The sequence below is a fragment of the Cajanus cajan genome, chromosome 10 (genome assembly GCF_000230855.2).
Source record: "Cajanus cajan strain Asha chromosome 10, NIPB_CcT2T_4, whole genome shotgun sequence".
Lineage (NCBI taxonomy): Eukaryota > Viridiplantae > Streptophyta > Magnoliopsida > Fabales > Fabaceae > Cajanus > Cajanus cajan.
In genome coordinates, this window is record NC_138526.1 from 36,407,420 (window position 1) to 36,421,791 (window position 14,372).

Consider the following 14,372-nt stretch of genomic DNA (forward strand, 5'->3'; position numbering starts at 1 on the left):
CTTTTTGGTGTTTCGGTCCAGCCAAAGGAAAGTCCCAAAACAAGGTCAAAATGTCATAAGTCCAACTCCCAAATGCATAGGTAATTGTCCAAGTCCACAAGTCTAGCAACAAGTCCTTTTTGGTCCAAGAATTTTTTTTGTTCTATTCTTTTTTTCTTTCTTTTCACGGCAATTCTTTTTTTAATATGTCTTGGGTCCGAAATTTTTTTGTTAAATTAAGCCCATATGTTGCTTAGGTTTTGCACTTGTGGATGGTCAAAAATTAGGTTAAAAATTTAGGAGAAGAAGTGATGACAAGTGGCGGTTTCTTAGAGGGACCTTAAGGAATCTTTTAGTGGAAATGGTTTTGTACTAGTTAGTACAAGTTGTTTGCACAATCTTTTTTTTTTTCAGCCACCTCTTATATTCTTTTAGGGTTCCTTTAAGCATACAAAATTAACCAAAACAAGTGGAATGCAAGGGAAAAAGTGGGCAGCAAGTTATATGTATGTGCAAGGAATCATTTCACACATGGAAACTCAAAATTACAAGGAACATGCTAGGACTATTTAGCATGCATGAATGACCTCTAAAAAGCTTCTAAATGTCACGCCCACTATCATGCAATATGGCATATATTTTGTTCATGTGTTTCATGCAAAGTGTTTGGCACATACATGGAATTTATGTAGACAAAATATAGGAAATAGTAATGACAAAACTTAGGTGGATTCAAAAATCAAAAAGCATGTTTATGGCATTTTCATATGAGACTCAAGAAAAATGAAAAGCATGGCAACCCTAAAACATGGAAACCTAAAATGGCATGGAAGGCTCACAAGGACAAGGTGTGAACCCTAAAGCTATTCGGCCACACAAAGAAAGCAAGGAGGAAGAAAGTGACCGAAAGCAAAAATACAAAGAGAAGACTCAAAGAAGACACAAAAGTACTAGATGTTACCCTTGAAGAACCTTGGCTCTTGATACCACTTGATGGGTTCCTTCTCCATGAAATGATGTAGAGATGAAGGAGAGGAAGCCTTGCCCTTGATCTAGGTTCAACAAGGTGGACAAAAGGAGGATATATGGTGAAGGAAAGGAAGTTGGCGTGAAATGATGGTGTTTGGGCGGAAGCACTTAGGGTGGAGGTGTTTGGGTGCTCAAAGTTGGCTCACTCCAAGGTAGGTGGAGGCCACTCTAGGTATCACTCTCCAAGGGTGGAGAATGAAGGTAGGCTAGCCGAATTTAGCTAGGGACTAAGGATAGGGACTTGAGGCATAAGAATGCTCACTCAAATTCATATACATCCAAAGTATTTACAAGTGGTGGGGTGTTGGGTATTTATAGGAGGGGAGGCATCTAGGGTTGCATTTGGAGTAGGCAAATGCATTCCAAATGAAATGCAAATGAACCCTAGATGCAACTTGGTGGCCAAGGATGGAATCTATGGGTTTAGATTGGCTATATCTAGGTGCATGTTAAGACCATGCAACCTTTGCCCTCCACTTGGGCCTAAGCCTTTCTAACACCAAAAATAGGTCCAAGGTCACCAAAAAATGCGTCACCTCCTAATGTTAAACCCTAGCCCAAAATTAAAACCCTAATCATCTAGAACACCCCATAATACAAGGGTAAAATGAGAAATACAAAAGAAAATAAATTCTAAGTCCTAAACACCCCAAAATACAAGGGTAAAATTGGAATAAACCAAATAAATCCTACACTACTCAAAATTAGTCATAGCATTGGACCATGTGATGGGTTTCACATGAAGTACCATGGATGGTCCTCCATCAAAGTACTTAGAGGATTATGTATACAAATTGAACTTTGGAGGGAGGTGAGCTACTAGGAGCCACTTAAAAACCAAGCCTCTTCAAGTAAAAATTACTAATCCCCTTTGTAGTTAATCTCTACCAAATTCTTTTCAATGAAAATGATTTTTGATGTTTTTGTGAACTATGATAAGCTAGGCGTATAAAAGCAATTAAAACAAGGATTAAGCAACAAAAATTAAACTACCTAAACGTGTCCTAAGGTGAGAGCTTGAGAGATACCAAAGATCAATCAAGGACCACTCCCACCAAGTACTAACGAAAATTGTAAACTTAAGGAGAGATGGTTGTGTACCAAAGACACTCCCAAGACACTCCTTGTAAAGGCCAAATACAAAGTATAACAACAAAGAACAAGTGGCTGAAATGAAGTATTAAAAAAACAGCCACAAAGAATTAGTGATGGATTAGTGACCAAATTTTGCAACAAAATTCAAATTAGTAAGGTAAAATCGGTCACTAAAATCCGTCACTAATGCTTATACATTTTTTTTTTTTAAATTCAAATACAAATGAAATTAAACTCCAAGATGCTTCACGGTTTTCCAGTCCAGCCGCCACCAAATTTCCAGCCAAGAGGTGTTTATGGTTTGTGTTTAAGAAGTCAAAAACCGCAAGCCACTTCTTTCTTCCTTCCTCCTCCTTTCCTTAGGCTTCTTTTGATGACCCTTGTAGAACTAGCTTCCAAGAAGATAGGCTAGGTCAAGCTTAGGTCACTCTTTGATTAGCACAAGATAAGAACAGCAAAAGAAAATATGGAAGGAAAAGAAGACAAGAATAGATTAAGTAGTGACAAGCTTATATGACACCAATGAAGTAGTTGACTAGAACTTAGAAGGAAATGACCTAGGAATAGTTCTAGAGTAGATGCACAAAACCAAAACACTCAAAATAGATGAGTTGAAAAATTCTTTTAATGAATCCAAAACAAGTAGAAACCGAGAAGAACAAATTGAGAAACTAAACTCCTTAATTTGGCTTTTGCTTTTCAAATTAGGTTTAGCATTTTTTTTTTTAATTCACTTTTGATTTTGAATTTTCTTCTTTTTTTTTTTAAATCTTAGGAGTTGCCTTTTTCTTTTAATTCAAAAGAACCTCACAAATTCTCGGTCACCTTAAATGAAGCACCAAAACCGGATTCAAATTGAAATTCAAATGCCACACAAATTAGGTTAAAATGTAATGAACATGTGACATGCTTTTGATGCTTGTTTGGTTTATGTAGCACATGCACGGTTTTGGCTCCAATTTTCAAATTCAAATTGCAATCCAAACACAATTTTCCAGCACACACCAATGAAACAAAATCAAACCTCACGGATTCAAGAAATTTTCAAGACATTTTAAATTTTTTTTGGAAACCTACAAATTTCTAAGAAAACTACTAATGATCTAGTAGTAGTTTATGAACTCAAACAAAAATCAAAATGATAAGCTTTTACCAAAGACAATAGATCTCGGCCAAATCCATAAAATGAATCCAAATTTACTCAAACAAAAAAATTCAAACGGACTACTCAAGCAAAGCTAGGAATGATGAACATCAAAGAACTACACAATCCTACTAGACATGGATTTCAAAATAAAAGACTCAACATACAATTGACCGAATAAAATTTCAATTATGACTCAACAAAAGTAAAACGAACATAGGCAGAATTTTCCTATTAAGAACAAGAAGAAATTGGCATGATTCATGAAAGCATATAACATAGGCGCATATGAATCATTCAAGCAATACAAACTAGATCCATCAAATTTTGAAACAAAAACTAGATCTAGGAAGGAATCAACTCAATAGTGACATGAACTCAAAAATTGAACAAGATGAACTCAAGATGAACACAAGAACAAGTTGGAACCACGGATCAAAATTCAAGAAGATGAACTTATCTCTTGAAGACCGAAGCTCTTGATACCACTTGATGTGCTTCCTCTTGGATGCACATGGATTCTTCACTCCTTCTCGGATTCCTTAGATGATTCTTCAAGGATTTGAGACGCCTCAAAGGAGCAAGGTGACCTAGGCTTGCATACAAGCTAAGTCCTAAGAAGATATGGTGTCCTAGCTCTACAAGGAGAAGCTCTCAAGGAGGGTAGAGGCTAGAAGCAAAGTGACTTCGGAGAAGAGATTTCTTTGAGAAGAATACTCATTCAATAATGTCCAAAGTAGCTACATAACTCGGTCATAAGGAACTTATAGGCTAAATTAGGTTAAGGGTTTAAGTTGGGTTTACCTAGAGTTAAGTAAAACCATGGTATGGTTATCTTAACTCTAGGCGCCAAAATTTGAATTCTAAAATTCAAATTTTGGTGCCAACCGGTCACCCCCCCATGTGCACACATTTGGCATGTAATTAGGAGGTCATTTGAGTTGCATTTCGGATCACACCATGTGCATGTGTTGCACATGGCCGAAATGCACACCAAATGTGCTTCTAATTAGATGCTAATGTAATTTCACATGTAACTCTAATTAACCTAAATTCAAATGACCTTCAAATGAAATTCCTATACTACTAGGCCGAAAATACAAGGCCCAAAAGAAATACATGGCACTAAGGCCTACTCCTATACTAACCCTAATCTAATGGGCTTGATACAAAGCCCAACAAAATAAAGTGGTGGGCTTTCCTTGGGCTTGGGCCCACTCTTCATGCATCCTTCTTGCCATTGCTCTAGTAGTTGGACCCTTAGCCCATGGGCCTCCTCCATCAGCAAACAATGGTACAAGTATCTAAAATTGGGCAGTTGTGACTAAAGCTCTAACGACCCTCTAAAAATCCTCATTGAATACTTATAGATGAAAAAAAATCGCTAAAGAGAGGTTAAAACTATGCTTTGTTTGAGAGGAAGTTTGTTAAGTTACAAGCAAGATCTCACATATTGGATCATGAACAGAAATAAAGGTTTATAATATTGGAAGTAAATGTTTTCCTTATTTTATGAAATTTTCTGATAGAAATGTTATTAATACAATTTTATTTAATTTAAATTTTAACTTAATTAAATCTTTTTAGTTTATATCTTAATTGTTTAATTTTATATTTTACATTGGCCAAGTTCATTACTATTTTCCGATTTACATTTTACATTTTACACTTTATATTTTAAATTTTTAAAATTATATTTTCTACAATTTTTATGTTTTATCATGCTTTCTTACCCGAACTATTATAAAGGTCCGAGTCTATTACTAATTATTTAGGTAACTAAAATATATTTAAGTTTTAAGTAACTAAACTATTTCTAAGTATAAAAATTTAACAAATATTACTAAGTTATAATGTAACTAAACAAACCTAAAATTTATTTTTGGTTTACTTAACTAGATTATGAGTACCTGTATAATTTTTTTGTTTTATTTTTGAACTTATAATTTAGTTGAATAAACCTAAAATATGTTTTTATTTAAATAGGTCAAATTAATATAACCATATATGTTAAAGTCTAATTTGGTGTCTCTAATTCTAATTGATTTGTTGGTGACCCTAATTTCAAACTATATAAAGATGACTATATATGAATTTGTGTTATCAAGGTGCTCATGTCTAACAAAGTACGAACCTCAATATAGCACAACAAACACTCAATTAGTCCCGGTTAAATAGAAGCATAGAGTTCAAAATTCAAAACAATCATAGTCCCTATTAAGTATCAAATGCTAAAAAATCTCAAAACAACCACTATGGAACACCACCACCAAATTACCCCAAAACAGCTCCTAAGGACATCATGAAACAACAAGAAGCTCATTCAAACATTTCCGCAAACAATTGGTATACATGCCCTTAATACCCCAAAATCACAAAATTCTAACCCTAAATCATCTCCAAATTAGTACAATCAACCATAAATTTCAAATTATATCAACTAACCCATACAATTATTGAAAAAGAAAAAACGCAAAAGGAAAATGGAAAACAAAAACAAACAAAAAAGGGGGAAAAATCACCTACCTAGTTGGAGTTGTGTCCCCGTGACTTGAACAAAGGAGTAGGTGAAGGAGGTCGTTGAAGCCTTTCGACATAACTGGAGCCTTGGATGCAGCCACTGGAGACTTTGACACAGTTGCCGGAGTTATAAAGATGGTGAGTGCAAAAAAGTCAATAAATCCATATTTTGTGTTGTTTTACCCTTCATAAAAAATAACTTTCTATGTTAAATGTTATTTATCCAACATAAAAAGAAATAAATAAATAAATAAAACGAAACCTGACGTAGAAAATTTGACCATTTTTACAAATTTTTCATCACCTCACTTTTTATGCATGATAAATTCACTTGACATAATATCCTGTCGTAAATAATGGTCTTTTTTCACTAGTAGTTATCACAGCTTTTAACCACCTTTGGTGTTCTAGTAATAATGAAGTATTTTCTTTAATGCAAAGAGCCTACTATTAGGCGTTACTGTCTGCATTAAACAATGCTATCGGCATCTCTAGCATAAAGTTAGTGAGAATGAGATTGAGAATGGAAGCACCAATGTTAAAGGAACAAGCTACAAAAGTTTGGGAGAGAAAATAATTTGCAAAGAAACAAAAAGACTCAATTCTATTAATTCATTATTTGCTTAACAATCCACCTAGATAATGTTGTTGGATACCCTAACTGTGAGCATCCTTCACCTAGTGCAATGGACAACAAAAAGGAAATGATCATCAAATTAGGAACAAAGTCTTGAAGCAGATAAAGGAATCCAAGAAGAATTGCAAGATAAATGTGAGTTAGTAACTAAGAACACTGGTTCATTTAACATGATTTCTTCAGTGACGTTTTGGCTTGCCATCATGGGTCATAGCCGCTGGTTAAAGAGTGTTATTAGCAGGAAATGTACCATTTGGGGAGAGGATATATATGCAGATCTAGAGAGGGAGAAAGAATAAGGTATATATGCTGAGTACTCTACAATGATATGAAGATAAGATTAGTTTCAAACTAAAAATTTGTGTGCACCCTAACTACATATGTTATGTTGTTTATATTTAATTGAGTAATTAATTCATCTCAGAGGTGGCTAACGTCACAACTCGAGCCCTATACGCAATCCTAGTGACGTCATTCTGCATGTTCCTTGTAGACCATCGTTGGTTGTCTCACACTTTGCATTGGAGAGTGGAAAAGTTGGTTTTAGCACTTGCACTTGTCGATCTTATCTCGAGATTCCTAATTAAAAAATTGCGCCTAAACAGAAAAGTGGATAAAAACCAAAAATAGATTAACTAATTAGTACTAGCTCGGAACTGATCGGCTCTGCGATGGAGAATAACCCTTTTGATCGTTTAATGGCCACAGAAGCACTTATGAGAGGACGCCACTTTCCGAATCATCATAGTCAACTTGTTAGCAAAACAAGTGCAGCTCAAGAAGAGTATAGCCATATGCTGATGAAGATCTTATGCTGTTCAAGAATAATACTCTCACATCTTCTCAAATACCCTTTTTGTTTTCTAATAGGTTTATCTCCTTCTAACGCTTCGATCTCTACTACGAAAATTTGAAACCATGTTAATTACAAGTGCTTCAAAGTTCAAGATATGGAGGTAACTACGCTATTATTTTTTGTTAGTAGCTTTCACTTCACAACCACAATAGTTTTTTTTTTTTTTTCAACAAGTAGATACAACCCTTTCTTATTTAGTTTGTCTATTATAAATAAATAAATATATATATATATATGTATAAAGAATAATATCTTTAATTACAACTTTATATTTAAGTGGAAGATTAAACTTCACTCTTCATTGATAAGCATAAGTGTCAGACCATTTTTGTCAATAACTTTTACAAAAGTCCTTTAATTATACAGTGAGCTAGTATATAAAAAGTAATTCTATATGGTATGCAATTACGTTTAAATATCAGTCACTATGTTGTTTTCAAAGATAAAACATTTCAATTTTCCTTGATAATAGTCGAAATTGGGACTATTTATTTAAACTTAAAAATAAATATGTTTAAACAAGTACTTTAAAAAAAATTTCTTAAAGAAGTAGATAGAAGTTATTTCTTAAAAAAAATAGAAAACTGCTTGTTTAAAAAAAGTTTAGATAAATACATAAATAAAAATAAATTAAAAAAAGTGTTTATATTATTAAAAAAAATAGACACTTTTAGAACTAAAAAGACATTTAAATAAACAAACCCATTATTATCTAATTAATACAGATAGTATCCATTTGTCAGAACTAATTTCTTTATTTGTATTTATTTAAGGTTCAAATTTTTCGGTATAGTATTTTTATTAGAACAAAACTTAGAAACCGAAATTTTAACTCATTAATATGCACTTATCTTTAATAATCCAGATTTTAGTAATATACATTTATATGTATTATTAAGTTAAATCTCCAATTCTTATTGAAGAACAAATATATCTAAAACATTGTACCTATATTTTGTCTTTTTTTATTAATACTACTTCCAAATGTGTTATTTAAGACACATGAATACTTATTTTTAATTATAAGAAATATATTTAAATATATTAATTTTTACTAATTATTTAAATGTTTTATACATTAATTAACTTATCGTAAAATCTATTTACAATACACTGCCACTAATTCATTTTTTTTATATAATATCATTTTGTTTAAATTAAACATTGGTAAAAAAAATATTTGTAGAAATTTGGATATTTCAAAACTTATAATATTTTATTGGTGAAAAAAATACTTTTTTTTTAATAATGAATAATATCTTTATATATAACCCTTATTTAAATTATTTAATTTTATAGATACTTTTGAAATAAAAATTCAACTCATGTCACTATTAATTAAAATTAACTAAATTAAATTTTTTATTGTTTTGATAATTTATTTATTTATTTATTTATCATATACAAGAGGTAATATTAAAAAATTGTTCTATTAATTTTTACACACACATATTATACCACCTGATGTAATGGTAAAAATGTTTTTTTAGTTATTATAATTTCTCTGATTTTAATTTTTAGTTTCTATAATTTAAAAATAGACTTTTTTAACTCATATGCTTATTCTTTTCAATCTTTTTAATGATAGATCTTTTTAGTTCATATATTTCTAGATTTTAAAATCTTTTTAGTTTCTATCATTAGTTTTTTTTTAAGTGTTTCTTTTGTGTTATGTGACAAAATTGTTATTAATTTAACTTTTTATATGTAATGTTAAATTCATCTTGTTGTAGTTATTCTAACTTTTAACATTTCGTATCTCTTTTGTACTCTTACTTGTAATCTTTATTGTTGAGATTTTTTTTTATCTTCACAAAATTAAAAATATCTATTATATCAATACAAAATAGACAACATTACAAAAGAAATAACAATAAAAACTAAAAGAATTAGAAACAACAAGTATAAAGATTAAAAATATATATTTTAAAGTATAACAATTAAAAAATAATTAAATAAGATAAATATAAGAACTAAGAAAATTTATTATAAATTGTGTAAAATAAAAGGTAAATTAAGTGAAATTATGAGAATTAAAAAACATATTTTAACATATAGTAATTAATACACTTATTAATTCTATTCTATTTAATCAAGGGTCTAGTTTATTAGTTTATATATCTTACATCAAATTTACTATAATCAACCAAGTCGCATATATATATGACATACACTTTGCATTTGTCCAAATCATTAATATTTTCATGAATTTATCAACAAGTTGGTGTGACATAATTAATTAGTAGATAATTTTGTCCTTTAACAAAAAATCAATAATTTAATATCAAATTAGTGTTTATGAAAAATTCATTTAGAGAGGTAAAGTCCATAAATAATTTCACATCAAAAGTTAAATACAAAACCCTTTTATTAACCGGTCTTATCCCATCTATTGTGCCAAACCTCATTGGCCTTGTGAAGACATTTGCATAATGACCTTGTTCAAAATAGTTGGAGATTTTAAATATAGGACTAGCATCAGGATATAGGGGCGGGGCAATAGGGTTTTTTTTTTTTACAGCAAATAGAAAATATATTAAATTAATACAAGGATACCAAAAAGTCCAAAAGCTAGTCCAAAACCTATATATAGGGTATCATATAACTAAAGTACAATAGACAATAATAAAATCAACAACACAATTGATTATAGTGTATTTATATTCTACATATAGCATCATATAACTAAAGTACAACAGACAATAATAAAACCAACAACACAATTGATTGTACTGTATTTATATTCCGGAAGAATATAAATAAAGGAAAATCAACTAATCATTCTCATCCCACTATATAGACATCAGACACAAGTACATATAAATGATAAGATATTTCATGTTTTGAACTTAAGTCCTCCTAATTTTGCATTTTGGTTATCAATTCAAAAAAAAAAATTAATTATTGAAATATGTATCTATTTTATAAATAAATAAAAAATTATCGATGTGAAACTTATTTATATCTCAACAATATATATATATATAATCTTCTTGTTTCTTAGAAATTATATTTTTTGAAAAATACATGTTTATGAATGTCAAATGTGTTTGGTAAGTCTAAAATATTCTTGATAATGAGAAACATAATCATTAAAAAATTTCCCATTTCATGAAAATCTTGGATTCTCAACCCTCCTTTGGGAAAGTTTTGGTAGAAAACTTAATTAAGAAACGATTTTTGAAAAAGTTACATTTTTTAGAATGATTTTGAAATTTTCATACAAAGCATAAGAATTTAACATTTTCATGCTAGGACTCCCGAAAAACTTAAAAAGAATCCTTATTTGGGTACCCAGAATGTTTTCAGCTGATTGTCTTCTTTGTCTGATCTTAGATTTGGATAGTAACATAATGTAACTTCATACACATACCATATTAAGCGGGAAGAAGAAATTAATCATATAGATTCTGCATTTAATGTGTTCTTATTGCTTCCAAGTTAAGCATCAATTGTATAGCTAAAGGAATGAATTTTCGCTCTGTAGCCTCTACTACTTTTCTTTTCTCATTTATTAAACTGATAGTTTCTTCTGTGCTGATGGAATGTGTGGTATGAAAAAGTATGAAAGGCACGAAATTAATTATATTCATAACACTTTTTCCAAAAATGAATAAGATCTAATCCTGTAGTAGTTCACTATAACATCAGTATCGTTTATTTGTTGTAATCTTATATATCATATTACTTTCGGAAAGAGTATTAGATGCCTTGAGTCTTTTTACCACGAATTCTCAAATATCTCGTAGATTATACATGTATTTAAAGAAAAATAGATGTATCAAATAACTTTTTAAGTGGATTATAATGAAGTAAATAAAAATAATTTATTAATTTATTTAAATTTATTAAAAATTCACATAAAAATCAAATTCATCCAATTTATTTAAAATAAAAAAATCTATATAATCATTAACATTTTTTTATATCTAATTCATTTATGAAAATAATATTTTAAAAATTAAATAAGTTTTATTCTAAAATATTTTATTTTCTCTCTTTTTTTATAAGTTGTTACATTATTATATAGTTTTTCAAAATTTATAAGATTTTTTTATGTTAAAATAGTATTTTAAATTTTTAATTCAATAAATATTACATATTATAATCCAATAAAAAAAATTTTAAAAAAAGTAGTTGATAGATCACTAATCATCTATAAAATTAAATGGATTGATTGAATTTGATCCATTATTTATTTTTATGATAACGTATAGATTGGGTAGATTTATTTATAAATGGATTGGATAAATGATAGATGAATAGACTCATTTATCACCTTACTATTTGTTAGCATATATAAGTGAAATACTACGAGAATGTATAAATTCATTTTTCTATTAAAAGAAAAGCTGATTAGCTAATAAAATAAAAATAAAATATTTAAAAATTTGAAAGTTAGTTAATTAATGAATAACACTACAAAAAATGTTTCATATAGTAACATATAAAAAGTGTCACTATAGGTATAATATATGTAGGTATATACCTATTTGACATATAGTTACATACAATTTTAGTGTTGATTTTGAATGAGATTTAACAATATATTTTGTGTGTTACTATAGTCTATACCTACACTTTTTAACAATATACCAACATATATTATATTTATTGTGTAGGTAAAAGTAATTTTTAGTGACACGTATTGTGTGTGTCACTATATGGCAATTTTCTTGTAGTGTAATTATCTTAATAATAATTTATAAAATTATAATTTTACTCAATGTAATTGAAGAAGTTATAATTTGTTTAAAACAATTAATAATTCTTCCCTTGAGAATTAATGAAAGAAAAAAAGATTGATTTAATTTATTTAAAAGTTCTTATGATATTTTAATAAAATAAGAAGACATGTGACTATAAAGTAGCTAAGATTTGTTTTTTAATTTTTTAATGAAAATAATTTAAATAAAATGTAGTAAAAATGTAATAATAATAATAATAATAATAATAATAATTACTGAATCATAAATTAACATGTGAGATAAAATTGTTAACCTTTTATTAAGAATTTAATTAAAATATACTGATTATATATATAAATGTTTTTTATTATCATTATCTAATTATAGATTATCATATATATATGTTATAATTATTAATTTTATACTAACTTCTAATAAAAATACTCTTGTTCTCTTAACTTTATAAATTTATATAGTTGGGACCAATTAGGTACCATTTTTAAGTAAAACTTCCCTGCATGGTCCACTTGAAAGAAAATTATCTCCATTTTTTTTCCAATGGAAGCATTACTTATCAAATTGACCAATTAATCAAGTTAGTCACATTCAAGAGAAAGTGCTAACTTCCAACTAATTATATATTGAAAATGGAATTAGGAAATTCAGTAGAGAACAAGAACTATTCACCTTCCAGAAGTACCACCAACCCGCAATTATAGGATATTGATGACGGAATTAGGGAATTGCCAGGCTTCTAAGGTGATTTATTCGGCTATTGGTTTGTATTATTCATAGGGTTAATCTCATAATGGAAAGTGTAAGCATTATTAATTTTAATACTCAATTATAAATTACTATACATGATAAAATTAAATCAAGGAGTTGGTAGTTAATTTGTTGAATTTAAGCTCAAATTGTTTGGACAATCTTCAATAAGAATTTATTGATAAAGATCAAATTTTATTTACTCGCAACTGAGTTAGATTAGTCTTAGATAAAATCTCAAGTCACTATTGCAATATAAAAAATACATGATAAAATTATTTTTTATTATAATTATTTTAAAATTTATATTTAAAATAAAATTTTAATTAATGATATAGATTTTATATTAAAATTAAACTCAATTTTAATGAGTAATTTTAATTAAAAAATTATGGATCATCAATATTTAAATATCATATTAAATATTTGAATAATTAGATCGAGTTGGAGTCTGATGATTTCCTTGAGAATTGCAAAATTCTCAGTTCAAATTTTATAAATAACTAATATTTTGGTGTGGGTGTAATGTGCTGAATAAATATTTATTTTATATATTTAAAATTAATAATGAATAAACATTTTTAATATATAATTATATTATAATTAAATTTTGAAATGAATTTTTTTTGCATATAAATTATATTTTAAATTTTTTATAAACTTATTATATTGTAATACAAATATGATATTATAAAAATTTTGAATTAGATTTTAAATTATTTTTAACTAATGATAATTTATTTTAAAAATTTTGAAATTTAATTTAAATATGATAATAAAAAAGAAAATTTTAAAAATAAAAAATAAGAAAAATTCTTAAAATATTATCATTGAAGTAAAAAATTTAAAGATGTTCTCGTCGATAAAGTTTTCAAAGAAATTTTCATCTAAGATAAATTCTTTTTATTTACATAGAAATAATTAAGTATAATTAATTAAATATATACTGACATTTAATAATAAAAATTATTTTTATCTATTAAAATTAAGCTTTTGATCCATGAAAAATTAACTTGATTATAAAGTGTTTACAACAACTTACATCAAGTTCAACAAGCTAAACTTAGAGTTGTTCAAAAAACCTATTTTAAAACGAAATTATTTTGAAAACTAAACTAGATTATAAATTTTAAATTCAATTTTAAAAAACTTAACTACTGTATAAAAAAAAAAACAGTTTAGTGCACTTTAGTTATAAAAAGAAATTGTAAAGAAGTTATATAGTACAATTGTTATATTCGATTGGTATATGTAATGATTTTTATTATAAATAAAACTATATATTTCGAGGATTTTTTATTGTTGGTATTTAAGTTTAGGGTAAGATAATTTAACATGAATAATTAAAATATTAAATTTTTAATAATTATTTGATAAACTGTTGGGTCTAATAGACCAAAAAATTATAGTTATTAGTCAATGTACAACTACTTTTACTTAACTATAACAATGTGAGAGTCATGTATCAATTATGACTTGATTCACATAAACTTTTATTATTACGGGAGAATTAATTTCACCTGACAAATATAAATTATATTTAAGATGATTTTTAATTGATTTGACTGTGTAAGTAATTTATTGAAATTAAACTTTCTTTTAAAATACATTGATTATAAATCAAATTATTTAACACTTTAAAAAATTACAATAGTTTGA

General features: G+C 27.8%; 1 long non-coding RNA gene across 1 annotated transcript; it reads right to left on the bottom strand.

Moving 5' to 3' along the window:
- Window positions 1-1,249: 1,249 nt before the first annotated feature.
- LOC145952621 (uncharacterized) lies at window positions 1,250-7,291 on the bottom strand. Its single transcript, XR_014430096.1, has 2 exons — window positions 5,774-7,291; window positions 1,250-2,491 (listed from the first exon to the last, which is right to left on the bottom strand). It is a non-coding gene; the product is annotated as an uncharacterized LOC145952621 (long non-coding RNA).
- Between the last annotated feature and the right edge of the window lie 7,081 nt (window positions 7,292-14,372).